The sequence below is a fragment of the Molossus molossus genome, unplaced genomic scaffold (assembly GCF_014108415.1).
Source record: "Molossus molossus isolate mMolMol1 unplaced genomic scaffold, mMolMol1.p scaffold_m16_p_11, whole genome shotgun sequence".
Taxonomy (NCBI): domain Eukaryota; kingdom Metazoa; phylum Chordata; class Mammalia; order Chiroptera; family Molossidae; genus Molossus; species Molossus molossus.
The window spans coordinates 50,726,236-50,743,151 of record NW_023425346.1 but is presented as its reverse complement, the minus strand read 5'-3'; the positions used below and the strand labels follow the sequence as shown (position 1 = coordinate 50,743,151).

Below are 16,916 nucleotides of genomic sequence, written 5' to 3'. Positions count from 1 at the left end.
GAGGACAGGAAGGAGAGAGGAAAAGTAAAACAGAGGGTAGTCATGAAAAATGTTTTATATCTTTCTAGGTTGTCAAGGGAAAAAATGCTCACTACGACACGGGAAAATTGTAAGTCTATCAACACTACTGAATTATTAATTAAATGTTAAATGGTTACTTTTAATTCACCTGAATAACCATGGAAAGCACGATGTGAAATCCAAATTTGAGCTTCTGAAATAAGCCAATGATTTCAACTGTGGTGAAGAATAAATTTTATTAAGGTCTCAGTCTGCTGAAATGTATTTTTCTTTTACAAATATTACTTTCCAATTAGTATGAGAATAAGAATGTTTTCCCCAAGTGCTTTATTTTTAAGAAGGCTTCATATAAGAATATTATACACTATGAAACAAAATTTAATATGAAAGGCTCATTACTAAAAGTAATTCGATAAGCTTGTATTGTGGTTTCCAAAACTGAAGTGACTGTACCTCCGGAGGTATAAGGAAACCACCAAGGTATAAGAACATATTCTATTTATATTTAACCTTTACCTCAATACACATATGCATTTTAAGTACAATATAATGTAATACAATATATATATCCTTTTTTTAAATCTTTATTGATGAATGTATTACAGATGTTCCTCATTTTTTCCCCATTGACCCTCTCCTCCCCACTCCCACCTCCCTCCTGCATTTTCTCACACACTCTGTTGTCTGTGTCCATTGGTTATGCATATAAGTTTTTTGGTTTATTTCTTCCCACCCCCAACCCCCCTTCCCTTTGAGGTTTGTCAGTCTAGCAACCCATTTCTACTTCTTAATCCCTTCACCTTTTTCACCCATTCCCCAATCACCCCTTCCATCTGGCAACCAACAAAATATTCTCTATATCTATGAGAATGTTTCTGTTCTGCTTGTTCATTTTGTTTGTAGATTCAATTGTCGATAGATATGTATTCATTGTCATTTTGTTTGTTCATGTTTTTTATCTTTTTCTTCAAGACCCTTCAACATTTCATATAACAATGGTTTGGTGGTGATGAACTCCTTTCACTTTTCCTTGTCTTGGAAACTATATGGCCATCGATTCTAAATGACAGCTTTGCAGGATAGAGTAATATTGGTTGTAGGTTCTTGCTTTTCATCACTCTGAATATTTCTTGCCACTCCCTTCTGGCCTGCAGAGTTTCTTTTGAGAAATCAGCTGACAGTCTAATGGGAACTCCCTTGTAGGTAACTAACTGCTTTTCTCTTGATGCTTTTAAGATTCTCTCTTTTGTCTTGAACCTTTTGCATTTTGACGATGATGTGTCTTGGTGTGGGCCTCTTGGGGTTCATCTTGTTTGGGACTCTCTGTGCTTCCTGGACTTGTATATCTGTTTCCTTCACCAGGTTAGGGGAGTTTTCTGCCATTGTTGTTTCAAATAGATTTTCGATTTCTTGTTCTCTCTCTTCTTCTGGCACCCCCAAGATGCGAATGTTGGCACGCTGGAAGTTGTCCCAGAGGCTCCTTACACTGTCCTAATTTTTTTGGATTCTTTTTTCTTTTTGCTGTTCTGATTAGGGATTTTTGCTTCCTTATATTCCAAATCGATGGTTTGCTTCTTGGCTTTACCTACTCTACTATTGAATCTGTGTAAATTATTCTTTATTTCAGTTAGTGCCTCCTTCATTTCTGACTGTGCATTCTTCATTTCTGACTGTTCTTTTTTATGCTCTTGAGGCCCTCACTAAGTTCACTGAGGTTCTCACTGAGTTCATTGAGCATCCTTATAAGCAGTGGTTTGAACTCAGCACCTGTTAGGTTGCTTATTTCCATTTCACTTAGTTCTTTTCCTGGGGTTTTGTTCTGTTCTTTCATTTGGGACCTGTGTCTTTGTCTCCTCATTTTGGCTGCCTCCCTGTGTTTGTTTCTGTGTATTACCTAACGAGAAGTATGGGGCTAGCTGAGACCAGATGCTGCTTGTTTGAAAGAATTTAGGAAAACCTGAAGCAGGATCCAAGACAGGCCAATCCTATAGTTAACCAACTGGCAATAGCTTGGGTGGGCCTGAAAGTTGGGTGTGGCAGGGCCTCAGGGAATCACCAGGGCGGAGAAAACAGTGTGAGCCAGGTTGCTGGAGTCCCAGATATGGCTGCTGTCTGCTGCCCCAGGGAAGGGTTCATCAAAGGAACAAAGGCCTCTGACAGCACCTCTGACCAGGAGAAAGCCCCCTCTCCAGCCCTGCTCCAGTGCCAAACAGCTCAGTTTTCCCCCATATGTCTCTGGCACCTCTGAAGCTGCCTCCCCTCCAAGCTTAGAGGGAGCAAGTCCAAGTAAGTCCATGCATGGGCCCTTTAAGAGGAGCTGCCTGGGGCTCCAGCCGCCTCAGCCTTCCTGAGCCTCAGTTCCCTCTGGTTTTTCCAGCCAGAAGTGATGGGGACTTCTCTTCTTGGCACAGGAACCCTAAGCAGGGTGCCTGGTGCAGGATGGGGACCCCTCAGTCCTCAGGGAGGACCTTCTCAGCTGAGGTATCCTCCTATTTTTTATCCACCACATGTGGGTGTGGGACCAGCCCATTGCTCTTCCGCCTCTACCAGTCTCAGTGTGGCTGCTTTTTTCATTTCATAGTTGTAGGACTTCCATTCAACTTGATTTCAGGCAGTTTTGAATGATGGTTGTTTTGTAGTTTAGTTGTAATTCTGATGTGGTTGTGGGAGGACATGATACCGCGTTTACCTACGCTGCCATCTTGAACGAAGTCTATATATGTATCCTTAACATACCAAATGACACTGGCATCTTCATTATGGACACCTGCCACAATAACACATCATATAAAATAATCTAAGTATCCTGATACTAAGGGATTCTAAGTATTCTGAGAGAAGAGCGATAGTATATGCTAGCTTCTTTTTAAATAATGAAATAAAGAACCTACCTTTTTATAAGCTGCTACAGGAGATTGGTGTTCCAGAGAAGATACATTTTCAACAATAAATTACTTCCTTGATAGAAACAATATTTTATGGAAAAACTGTGTTATATAATCCTTCATGAAACAGCTGCTTTTTACCCCAACAAAAGAAAGTTGGGGGTGAGGGAAGTGAGGTTTAATTTCAAAAGCAACTACTATAGCAAAAGAGAAGTTAAAGCAAAAAGAGTGCCAAGCATTACAGGATGTTATTGATGTGTTGAGGAAGGACCATGTATGCTGCACCAAAAAGTTTATTGGTTGTCTTGTGGCAAAGTATTTAATAAGAGGTGCCAAATTTCAAGTTGAGTTAAACATTTATTTATCTTTTACAAAAAGAAGAATCTAAATTTGCTGACTTTTTGTAATAAATAACTTAGCAGGATGCTACCTAAGCATTGTTTTTAAAAACAAAAATATGGTTAATCTATTTGTACCTTAAAGATAAATGAGGCATCTTAAAACTTAGTAAGAAAATAACCGTAGTCCAAAGAAAAAACAATGTGTCATCTCGAAACACCCATACTTGCATATTCTAAAAATAGAGAAACCATTTTCTAACTCTTTTTTTTTTCCCCTCTATTTTTTGTTCAGACAGAGCGGGAGGGAGAGAGAGAGAGAAACATCGATGTGAAAGGGACACATCGAGTGGCTGCCACCCACACAACCCAACCAGGGCTGGGGACAAACTGCAACTGAGGTACGTGCCCCTAGCGGAAACCGAACCCGGGTCTCTCTAGACCGCAGACCGATGCTCTAACCGCTGAGCCAAACAGGCCAGGGCACCATTTTCTAACTCTTTAAATGCTTTTCAAATATAGAGTTTTTATGTACTTTAAGAATATATTAAAAATAATTAAATGTACCCAGCCAGTGTGGCTCAGTGGTTAAGCATTGACCCATGCACCAAGAGGTTACCAGTTCAATTCCTGGTTAGAGGACATGCCCAGGTTGTGGGCCAAATCCTCAGTGTGGGGGCATGCAGGAGGCAGCCAATCGATGTTCTCTTTCATCAATGTTTCTATTTCTCTCTCCCTCTCACTTCCTCTCTCTCCAAAAATTAAAAAAAAAAAAAAATACACACACACACACACACAAATGCACCCTGGCTGTTCTGCTCATTGGTTAGAGCGTCGACCCACAGACCAATAAGTCGTGAATTCGATTCTGGTCAAGGGCACGTACCTCAGTTGTGGTTAGTGGTTGTGGCTAGTTCCTGGTCGTGTAATGCTGGAGGCAACCAGTTCACGTGTCTCTAACACATCCATGTTTCTCTCTGTCTCTCTTTCTCCCTCCTTCTCTCTCTATCTAATGAAAAACAGAAAAATATCCTCGGGTAAGGAATAAAAAAATAAAAAATATATACAAATACTCCCAGCTGGTGTGGCTCAGTGGTTGATTGTTGACCCATGCACCAAGAAGAGGTCGCCGATTTGATTCATGGTCAGGGGACAAACCCAGTTTATGGGCCCAATCCCCAGTAGGGAGTGTGCAGGAGGCGGCCAATCGATGTTCTCTCTCACTGATATCTCTATCTTTCTCCCTCTTCTTCTCTCTCTAAAATCAATAAAAAGTTTTTAATAAATAAAAATATGTAAATGAAACTCCTCCCATTGATTTGCACAGGAAGAGCAAACTTGACTAGCCAAATCTGCATAATTAGTAGATAGAAATTAAATAATAAGCATCTTTATTTACAAAGGAGAGCCAAAGAGGCACTTATTCATTTTGAGTGTATGTCCCTACATGAGCTGCCTTTTAGCTAAAACAAGCATTAAAGGCCAAGTACCAAAATAAACAGATTTAACATCTAGACTTCAGAATTTCTGTATTACCAAGTAGTAAAATCCAGATTTTTCAAACACAAAGCAGCATATTCATTGCTCCTGCTTAAAAAAATTAATATATATTTAATTAATTTATTTAGTTATTTAATCTTTTAATATATATTTAATTTAAAAACTTAGGGTAAACAAAAAATTTTTGACCCATTACTAACATTTATAAAGCACTCTATTCACAAATAAGGGGGACTAATGATTCTATCCACCAGTCTCTAAAGTCATTTGTTATAATATGAAATAAACCAAATAAGCCAAGAAAGAATTATTTTTTATAAATAAACACTAACCTTTATTACACTTTTGTTGATCCTTTCAGGAGATGTAACACCAACTATAAAGAAGTCTTCAAACAAAACCTTTCATTAAAACCTTATTTAAAAATATAAATAAATAAAACCTTTATTAAATTTGTATTATATTTAAGAGATGGAGAGGCATTTCAGATGAGTAAATCCAGGTCTAATATGTCAGAATGCAGGAGGAGTTTAGACAGTACACAATTATCTACAACAAAAGGCAAATCAAGTCAAGTCTAGAGTAATGAAGAAGAAAGCAATTAATTCTGTTTGGTGTCAAACAACTTCACAAAGGTACATGGCAATAGAGCTGGGATTTATTCATTTTTTTAAACTCCTCTTTATTGTTGAATGTATTACAGATGTTTTCCCCTATTGAACCCCCTCCTCCCCAATTCCGCCCCTTCATGCCTTCCCCACACTATTGTCTATACCTATTGGTTATGCAAATATGCATAGAAGTTCTTTGGTTTATCTCTTCCTGCCCTTCCTCCTCCCTTCCCCTTGAGGTTCATCAGTCTAACAAACAATTTATATTTCTTAATTCCTTCATTTTTTTTTCACCCATCCCCTCAGCCCCTGCCCATCTGGCAAGCAACAAAAAGTTCTCTGTATCTATGAGTCTCTTTCTGTTTTGCTTGCTCATTTTGTTTATAGATTTAATTATTGATAGATATGTATTTACTGCCATTATATTGTTCATAAATTTGTTCTTCTCTTTCAAGAAGACCCTTCAACATTTCATACAATACAGGTTTGGTAGTGATAAACTTCTTTAGCTTTTTCTTGTCAGGGAAACTCTTTATATGTCCATAGATTCTAAATGATAGCTTTACAGGATAAGGTAATCTTGGTTGTAGGTCATTACTTTTCATCACTTTGAATATCTCTTGCCACTCCTTTCTGGCCTGCAAAGTTTCTTTTGAGAAATCAGCTGACAGTCTTATGGGAGCTCCTTTGTAGGTAACTTTTCTCTTGCTGCTTTTGTTTTTAAATAATTTTTTCTTTATTGATTTTAAAGAGGGGGTAGGGAGAGAGAGAGAAAACATGGATTAGCCGCCTCCTCCTGAATGGCCCCCACTGGGGACTGGGTCTACAACCTGGGCATGTGCCCTGACCGGGAATCGAACTGGCAACATCTTGATGCATGGAGTCAATGTTCAACCAGTGAGTCATACCGGCCAGGTTTCTTTTACTGCTTTTAAGATTCTCTCTGTCTTTAACCTTTGGCATTTTGATAATGATGTGTCTTGGGCTCTGTGTTTCCTGGACTTGTATGTCTGTTTCCTTCATCAAGTTAGGGAAGTTTCCTGTCATTATTTTTCCAAATAGGTTTTCAATTTTTTGTTCTCTCTTTTCCTTCTGGCACCCCCATGATGTAAATGTTGGTATGCTGTCCCAGAGGCTCCTTACACTGTCCTCATTTTTTGGGATACTTTTTTCTTTTTGCTGTTCTGATTGGGTGTTTTTTGCTTCCTTATATTCCAAATTGATGGTATGCTTCTCGGCGTCACCTACTCTACTATTATTGATTCCCTGTAAATTATTCTTTATTTCAGTTAGTGCATCCTTCATTTCCAACTGGTTCTTTTTTTTTTTTTTTATCCTCACCCGAGGACATTTTTTTTTTTTTGTTCAGGTAGAGTGGGAGGGAGAGAGAGGAAGAGAGAGAGAGAGAGAAACATCGATGTGAAAGGGACACATCGAGTGGCTGCCACCCGCACAACCAACCAGGGCCGGGGACAAACTGCAACCAAGGTACATGCCCTTAGCGGGAACCGAACCCGGGTCTCTCAGGACCGCAGGCTGATGCTCTAACCGCTGAGCCAAACCGGCCAGGGCCCAACTGGTTCTTTTTTATGTTAATGTTCTCACTGAGATCCTTGTTCTCCTTAAGTTCTTTGAAGGTCTCACTAAGTTCCCTGAAATTCTCACTAAGTTCTTTAAGCATCCTTATAACCAGTGTTTTGAACTCTGCATCTCATTGATTGCTTATCTCCATTTTGTTTAGAGCTGGGATTTTGATTAAGGAAAATAAACCATACTCAAACATGGATAGAAGCATCGAGGATACATAAAGAACACACTGTATTTTCAAGTTACGTTATTAGTTCTTTTGCTGTGCTGACATAGCTAACACTTTTCTTCATTTTTCAAACTTAGGTTTTCTAAAATTTCAAAAAAGCACCCATTTTTCAGGTATGGCTACAAAACTGACTTATTGCAATTCTACAGTACTTGGGCCTATTTAATGTTTACATTTCTAATTTTCTTCAGATTTCACCATGCTTCACCAGAGAGGCTTATATTTTAAGAGGTACATAATGATAAGACATCTCTTATGGGCCTCCCAATTTCCTTTTCTTCTCATCTGAACAGATGGTTTGTGCCTTCTTTTCTAAATCTGATCTCTTCACCCATTTTCAAATTCCAGTTTTTTCTGCCTTTGGCGGGGGTGGGGGAGCAGAGGGGGAGATTCTGCTCCTTCAATTACATCCTCTACTGATTCCTTGGATCCTGCGCTTAAACAAGCATCCTCTATTTTAAAGGGGAGAATGCCTCTCTTTGATTTTTCCATTATGCCTAGCTCTGCCTAAAGCAGAGAAACATATCTATTTTATTAATAGCAAAACATATACTTTTTGAAAAGCGAATTTATAAATAATGAGTGATGTATTTTAAAACATCTGCCCTAAAGTGTTGTAAATATTTTATCTTAAAGTAACAGTGATAAGAACATGGGATGAAGTTTCGGAGAGCATATAATCTGGGAGTTTTCTAACATTTCACAACAAAACTTTTCCATAGTAAATCTTATATAGCATCCCAAATATATAAAACTGGCAAAAGTGTTGCTAATACTCTTTTATGTTCAGACACATCACATTAAATTAATACAAACAGACAAACTAAGGGTTAGAGATATTGGTTACAGTTTATTTACTTATGCAAAATTTGGTTTTGATTTCATCCAATAAATAGTTGCTTTTGTTGTTGTTGTTGTTGATTTTAGCGAGAGAGGGCGAGAGAGAAACATCAATGTGAGAAACATCAATTGGCCACATCCTGCGTGCAACCCCTACCAGGGATCAAACCTGCAATCTGGGTATGTGCCTGACCTAGAATTGAACCTGGGAGGATACTCCAACCAATTTAGGCACACAGCCAGGACATTTTTTTTTTTGTTAGCTAGTAGCTTTTTTTTTGGATTTAAAAAAATTTTTTGTTACAGATGTTTCTCCTTTGTTACCCCATTGACATCCTCCTGCCCATCCCCCCACCCCATCCACGGCTTTGTTGTCCATGTCCATTGGTTATGCGTACATGTATATAAGTTCTGTGGTTTATCTTCTCCCTTCCCCCACCACCTCCTCTTCCAAGGGTTGTCAGTCTGTACCCTACTTCCACGTCTCTGGGTCTACCCTTTCCTCAGACTGCTATGTTCATTATATTCCGCAAATAAATGAGATCACGTGGTATTTGTCTTTTTCTGCTTGGCTTGTTTCACTTAGGATAATACTTTCCAGGTCCCTCCATGTCGTCTCAAGGGATAAGCGATCTTTCTTTCTTATAGCTGCATAGTACTCCATTGTGTGTATGTACCACTGCTTTTTTATCCATTTGTCTATTGATGAACACTTAGGCTGTTTCCAGATCTTAGCTATTGTAAATAGTGCTGCTATGAACATGGGGGTACATATATTCTTTCTGATTGGTGTTTCAGGCTTCTTAGGGCATATTCCTAGAAGTGGAATCACTGGGACAAATGGCAATTCAATTTTTAATTTTTGAGGTAACACCACAGTGTTTTCCATTTTCCATAGTGGCTGCACCAGTCTGCATTCCCACCAGCAGTGTACTAGAGTCCCCTTTTCTCCACACCGTCATCAACACTTGTTATTTGCTGATTTGTTGATGGCGGCCATTCTGACAGGTGTGAGGTGATACCTCATTGTTGTTTTAATTTGCATCTTCTGATGATTAGTAATGTTGAGCATTTCTTCATATGTCTCTTGGCCATTTGTATGTCCTGTTTGGAGAGGTGTCTCTTTAGGTCCTCTGCCCATTTTTTAATTGGTTTCTTTGTCTTCCTTTTGTTGAGTTGTATGAGTACTCTATATATTTTGGAAATTAACCCTTAGCTAGTAGCTTTTTTTTTTTATCCTCACCCGAGGATATTTTTCCATTTTTTGTACAGATAGAGTGGAAGGGAGAGAGAGAGAGAAACATCGACATGAAGGGACACATCGAGTGGCTGCCACCCGCACGACCAACCACGGCCGAGGACAAACTGCAACCGAATTACGTGCCCTTAGCGGGAACCGAACCCGAGTCTCTCAGGACCGCAGGCTGACGCTCTAACCACTGAGCCAAACTGGCCAGGGCAGCTAGTAGCTTTTAATGGTTCACTTTGCAGACTCAGGATATGATTCAAAAACACTGATACAAAATCTTTTAAAAATAAGAATTTTTTTCTTTCAAAATTAAGTTAGTAATACTATGTAACAACTGCTTAGAAGGCAAAGAAGAAAATCCAAAACTTTCAAAAAGCTATAAAAACATGTATATTATGACATCAGGACATTGTGTTATATATTTATTTGTTACTAAACAAATGACTTACACAGGATGAGTATATCCCAAAAGAAATGGGCTTAGGTCTTTCCCATTGTTTAACTAAACACAATTCATTTGCCATAGTAAGGTATTATTTAAACAATTCCATGAATAGATATGCACATGGCTGAATTTTTTATTTTTATTTTTTATCCTCATCTGAGGACATTTTTGCATTTATCCTCAGATAGAGCAGGAGAGAGAGAGAGAGAGAGAAACATTGATGTGAGAGAGAGACATCGAGTGGCTGCCACCCACACATTGGGGTCGGGGACAAATTGCAACGGAGGTATGTGCCCTTAGTAGGAACCGAACCCGGGCCTCTCTGGTCCGCAGGCAGATACTCTAACTGCTGAGCCAAACTAGCCAGGGCCAGCTTAATATTTTTAAAATCTACTGCAAATTATAACTTTCCTGTCATTCATTAACCCATTTAAAATCACAAATAAGCACAGAGATATTAAGAAAAGCTATATACTAAGGAATGCTTGCCCTCCCCACACACAAAAATTAACCATATATAATCATGAAGCACTATGGTTTTCAATGTTAAAATTTATATACACATAGATGAGTGTGCCAAGACCATTCAATGGGGAAAGTACAGTCCTTTCAACAAATGGTGCTGGGAAAACTGGATAGTCACTACAAAAGGATGAAGTTGGATCCTTACCTAAAATCATATACAAATATTAACTTAAAATGGATCACAGACCTAAACATAGTAGCTAAAACTATAAAACTCTTAGAAGAAAACAGAAGAAAAGCTTCACGACACTAGATTTGGCAATATCTTAGACATGACACCAAAAGGACAGGCAACAAAATACAAAAGTAAAGTAGACTACATTAAAATGAAAAACTTTGATCATCAAAGGACACCCTTGACAGAATGAAAAGGCACACCACAAAATGGCAGCAAATATTTGTAAATCATGGATCTAATACACAACATCCAGATTATATAAAAAATTCTTCCAATTCAACAACAAACCTACCAATTTTATAAAAGGGCTTGGGTAGACATTTTTACAAAGAAGAAACACAGTTTACAAAGAATGTTCAATATCATGAATCATTAGAAAAATGTAAATCAAATCACAATGACACATCACTTTTCACTCATTAGTACGGCTATTATAAAACTATCTATCTATCTATCATCTATCTATCTATCTATCTATCTATCTATCTATCTATCACATATATAAAATAACAAGTGCTGGTGAAGATACAAAGAAATTGGAACCCTTGCACATCACTGATGGGAATGTAAACTGCCATGGCTGCTGTAGAAAACAGTATGGCAGTTTCTAAAAACATCAAACAGGCCCTGGCCGGTTTGGCTCAGCGGTTAGAGCATCAGCCTGCGGTCCCAAGAGACCCGAGTTCAGTTCCCGTTAAGGACACGTACCTCGGTTGCAGTTTGTCTCTGGCCCTGGTTGGTCGAGCAGGTGGCAGCCACTCGATGTGTTCCTTTCACGTCGAAGTTTCTCTCTCTGTTCCTCTCTCTCCCTCCCACTCTACCTGAACAAAAAATGGGAAAATGTCCTCGGGTGAGGATAAAAAACAAACAAAAAAAACCATCAAACAGAATTACCACATGATCCAGCCATTCCACTTCTGTGTATATACCCAAAAGAACTGAAAGCAAGGGCTGGAACAGGTATGTATACACCAATGTTCAGAGCAGAATTATTCACAATAGCTAAAAGGTGGAAACAACCAAATGTCCATCTACAGATGAATAAACAAAATATGGTACATACATACAATGGAATTATTCATCCTTAAAAAGGAATGAAATTCTGACTCATTCTGCAACATGGATGAAACTTGAAGACATTATGCTAAGTGAAATAAGCCAGAAACAACAACAAAAACACCCACAAATATTGCATGATTCTACTTATATGAAGTACCCCAGGTAGTCAAAACCATAGACAGAAAGTAGAAAAGTGGTTACCAGGGGCTGGGGAAGGTGGTGGGTAGAGAGTTACTGTTTAACAGGTAGAGTTTCAGTTTGGGATGATGAAAAGTTCTGTAGATGAAGAGTGATGATGGTTTCATAACCATGTGAATGTACTTAATACCAATGAACTGTACAATTAAAAAATGGTTAGAGCCCTGGCTGGCTTGGCTCAGCATTCAGAGCATTGGCCTGCAGACCAAAGAATCATGGGTTCGATTGTAGTCAAGGGCACATGCCTCAGTTGTGGTTCGGTCCCCCACCCTAGTCAGGGTCATTCGGGAGTTAGCCAGTCGATGTGTCTCTCTCGCATTTATTTTTTTCTCCCCGTGACCCCACACACTCTATCTAGAGATAAATGGAAAAAAACCCTGGCGTGAGGATTTAAAAAAAAAAGGTTAGAATGGTAAATATTGTGTTGTATATTTTTACCACAATAAAAAAATACTTGTACGTTATCTATATTATCATGGTGGCAGTCTAGGAATGTAGTCAAGAATACAAGCTTGCCCTGGCCGGTTTGGCTCAGCGGTTAGAGTGTCCACCTGTGGTCCGGAGAGACCCCGGTTTGGTTCCCGCTAAAGGCAGATACCTCGGTTGCAGTTTGTCCCCGGCCCTGGTTGGTTGTGCAGGTGACAACTATTCGATGTGTCCCTTTCACATCGATGTTTCTCTTTCTCCCTCTCTCCCTCCCACTCTATCTGAACAAAATATTGAAAAAATGTCCTCGGGTGAGGATAAAAAAAAGAAAACAAGCTTAACACGCTGGTGTGACAATGGATTGAGTGCCGTCCCATGGGCTGAGTGTTCCTGGTTCGGTTGTGGGCTCAATCCCCAGTAGAGGGCGTGCAGGACGCAGCCGACAGATGTTTCTCTCTCACATCCATGTTTCTCTCTCTTAAAAAATCAATAAAAACAGCCTGGCCTATGTAGCTCAGTGGATTGAGTGTTCTCCCATGGACTGAGAGGTCCCGTTGGATTCCAGGTCAGGGCATATGCCCAGGTTGTGGGCTGGATCCCCAGTGGGGGTTGTGCAGGAGGCAGATGATTGATGTTTCTCTCTTACATTGATGTTTCTCTCTCTCTCTCTCAAAAAAATCAATAAAAACATATAAAAAATAGAATACAAGCTTAAGAATTATGCTCTAAAGTTCTACCACTTTATAGTTCTATTCTGTGCATGTTTTCTTAGACAGTAACAGAACCTTCACAGGATTATTGCAAGGATTAAGTAAATTAATATATGTAAAGCATTTAAAACAGTGCATGTCAGCCCTGGCCACTTTGGTTCAGAGATTAGAGTGCTGGACTTCAAACCCAAGGGTCTTGGGTTTGATTCCCAGTCAAGGCCATGTAGCTGGGTTTGATCCCCAACCCAAGTTGGGGTCCTGCAGGAAGCAACCAACCCATGTATCTCTACTACATCGATGTTTCCCTCTTTCCCTCCCTCCCTTCTAGTGTGTCTAAAAATCAATGGAAAAATATCCTTGGGTGAGGATTAACCTAAAACAGTGCATGTCATGCAATAGTCACTTTTTACTATTATGGGTTTAAAATTCATTTTTAATGAGGTTTAAGTCAAACATCTGCAGAAACTCTAAAGGTCCTCCTCAAAATTCCAGAGTTCAATAAAACACAGATTGAAAAACAGTGATCTAATCCAGTGATTTTCAACTGGTGTGTCACAAGAATTTTTAAAACATGCAATACCTGACTATTTAGTCAGGGGCACTGACCTCTTTTCCCTTAAACTATCAAATTAAAAAAAAAAAAAAAGACAACAGCCAACACAACAATAGCCATCCAGTGTGAATAAATCAAAATTATACCTATGTTTTTGTCAGATAGGCAAAAATGTATATATTCTGGGGTGCTGCAGAATTTTAGTAATTATTGTATGTATTCCATGAGATGACAAAGGTTGAAAATCACTGATCTAACCCATATTTTTCATTTTATAGGTAAAAAAATGGAAAGTCCTAGATAAGTGATTTGCCTGAGGTCACATATCTTGTTTCACTAATACTAATTTTCCTAAAATAAGAGTTTAGGGTTAACAAAACTACTGTTGACATTCAACTACTTGAGAACCAAGGCAAAGCTATGAGATTCTTTCTATAACCTGTGTCTAAGAATCTATGAATAGTGTGACAGTCATCCACCATGCTAATCTAATAATTACACGAGTGGAAACCAAAGGTAGCAAAACCAAAAGTAAAGCCATTTTTGTTATCTTCAAAGACAAAGGTTAAAAACACCTCTGTGGAAAATAAGTGTTAAAGTATTTGTGAAAACAAATAATACGGATCAAGAATCTGAGACACATTCAATATGTGCCCACTACTCCACTCTTTTCAGCCAGCTACTTCATATATAATCTTAGTGAGACCTTTGAATCTGAAAAATCAGATGTTTCTTCTACCAAATAGAGAAATTATCTACAAATAATTATTTATTAAATCCAAACAGAAGAGAGCAGCAGTCCAAATAACACAAAATGTTTAATCCAAAAAATCATGTATTAACCTTTGTAGACATTTCTCTCTCTACTTACTTGAATAGGCTAGATCTGGTTTCTGGGAAATTCACAACATAAAAAGCAAAATAACAGACACAATCTTTGAAGGTTAGACTCAACAAGAGCTAAAAAGCTTTTGAAAATGTTTTGCCCTTCCCCCACTGATCTTCCTCCACAAATCGACTCTCAAGAATAGCACCACCTCTACTAGGAATGCCCCCCACCCCAATCCACATCAGCTGAAATCCTACCCATTCTTAAAGGTGCCACTAAAATGCCTAAACTCTCCTTAATTCCCCCCTGCAAATGCTCCCAATCTTGAATTAAGCTCTTTCCTTTACCCCCCTATTTTGCACCTCTACTTCAACATTTTATTATATAATTCACTACATTACAATGACCTACCCTCACTTCTTCTCCCACCTTCCCCTAAGAAAATCCCAAAAGCAGTAGGTGAGGGAAGAAAGAAAGAAACATTTGTTAAAACCTCAATGCCAAGCAAGGTGCTAGGCATTTTGTACACCGTATCTCATTGAATCTGTATGGTAAGCAGGTGGTGTTACTCCCATATTACTGATAGCGAACGTACTGTTGAGAGCCCAATAGCTTATCCGACGTCACACTGCTAAACCAATTACAATGCTTTATGGAACCGCTGGTTTCCCCGGCTTCAAAGAGCTCTTTCCACCACTGTACGCTGCAGGTCTTGTTCGCTTGTGTCCCCCACCTTGCCTAACAGATAGATCTTTCACAAATATTTGCTGAATTTAATATTCCTATGGACTCAGTACCACCCGTTTAATAACCCGGTTATACCTAGCCCGTTACCTTCATTGTCTCTTGACAGTGGACTTTATGTCACAAATACAGACAGCTCTCCACATTTCCCAGATAAATGCTGCAGACATCAACCCTTACTAGGAGGCTAAATAAAAACCTTCCAACTCTCCCAGATTTCCCCAACTGTTCTTCCCAGAGAATGTAAGCAATGCACACACACAAGACACATTTGATGTAACGCTTACACTCTCCCAAAAAGCTCTATTTCATACCAAGCCACGTCTTCGTGCTTATCAGCAATAAGGCTTATGCGGCTTCCAGCTCCCACTGTGAAGACTCCCTAAGACGCTGTCTGAATAAGAAAACCACATCTTTCAAACCATCTTAAAACGAGGGCATCCTAACACTATCACACTGCCCCCCCTCCCCCGTCCACTCCCCATGAATTGCAATTTGTATTTCCGGCGGGAATGTACACAAATACAGAGAGGTGAGATGGGGCTCAAAAGCAATGGAGTAAGTACTTAGCCTGCTTAATTAGAAAGAAGGTGCCCCGCCTTTTAAAATCTCTGCACTGAACTCCAATACGAAAGATGGGGGGTGGGGACACTGAAACCCAGACATCAAACACTGCTTTCTGCAGCTGGTCGGGGGAGAGTCCTTTCCTCCCCGCGGTCCCGGGCCACCAGCTCCCGGTGCCGCTCGGAGAAACCCAACCGCACCCTTGCCAGGCGACCCTATAACTCATTGTCTCCCTCCAACGCGGTCCCCAGGGGCGCAGGAAGCAGCCCAGGCTCCGCCGACTCCCACCCATCGGCCGGCCGCCTCGCCCGGCATGGTCCATCCAGCCTCGGCCGCGACCCCGCCCCGGGTTCGGCCGTCGCACCGCGCCTGGATGGCGGGGCGGGCGCCGGGAAAATGGAGGCGGGAGTGGCGGCAGTGCCTCCCAGTCCCGGCTGGTTCCCTCCGCCAGCCCGAGGGCGCAGCTGGGCACTCACCGCGACAGCTGCTCGGTGGTCCGACGTCCCCGACTACCGTGGCGGCCCCGGGCTGGGCAGCGCTCCTCCAGCCGCCTCCTCCTCCCCAGGCGCGGCGCTCCCTCTCGAAAGACGCTGCGAGCGCCCGCAGCTCCCGCGCCGCGCGCACCGTGACTGACTGACTGACTGACCGGGCGGCGGCCGCGGGGGCGGGGCGGGAGCGCGCAGCGGGCGGGGCGGCCACAGCGCCCAGGCGCCGCGGATCCGAGTGCGGCCGCGTCCGGCCGAGACGCAAAAGGAGGGGCTGAGGGCCCGGCGGCCCACAGGCGGACCGACTCGCGCCCCGCCGCTCGCTGCCCCCGCCCGCCGCCAACCACTCACTTCCGGCGCAGGCGGCCGCGCCCGCCCCTCCCAGGCGCCGGCCCGCAGCACGCGCCCCCCACCCGTGTCCCTCGCCCCGCCTGCTCACCTTCCCCTCCGGCGCTGGACCGCACCCAGCCGGGGCTGTCCTCCGTGCTCCGCCTTTCCCCCCTGCGTCCTGGTGAACCACCTCAGGAACCTGTGAATCAGAGAATGAATGAGCGAGGAAGGAAAATCCCGGCGCTGTCCCACTCCCTGCTCGCCTTTCCTTGGAAGCAGGCCCAGCGGCCTCTGTCCGAGGCCCTGGGACACACTGAGGCATTGAGAGGGTCAGCCCAGACCTCCATGCGTGCACCTTTATGCAGGCGTATTCAAGGGCTCCAGCAGCACATCACACACTGTCTTAGGCCCTTAAAGGACCGTTGTCCTCGCAGTCTGTGAGGTCTTTTTTAAAAGGAAATCCTTCCATTTTGGCCAACAACTCTTTGCAGTTGCATACGCTATATTGGGAAGCTTTTAAAAATTGGACATGTCAGTTATCTTGAAATACTTTTTAACTTTGAAATGTGCTTATCTTGCATTCTTAATAGCTGCCGCCCTTTATTGAAAT

General features: G+C 41.4%; 1 protein-coding gene across 1 annotated transcript in view; it reads right to left on the bottom strand.

Moving 5' to 3' along the window:
• The window catches only part of RAPH1 (Ras association (RalGDS/AF-6) and pleckstrin homology domains 1), a 112,368-nt gene extending 96,354 nt beyond the window's left edge, over positions 1 to 16,014 (bottom strand). The window contains 1 exon segment of the mRNA XM_036254189.1: positions 15,968 to 16,014. The gene's annotated coding sequence lies outside the window, so the exon portion shown is untranslated.
• Positions 16,015 to 16,916: the final 902 nt, after the last annotated feature.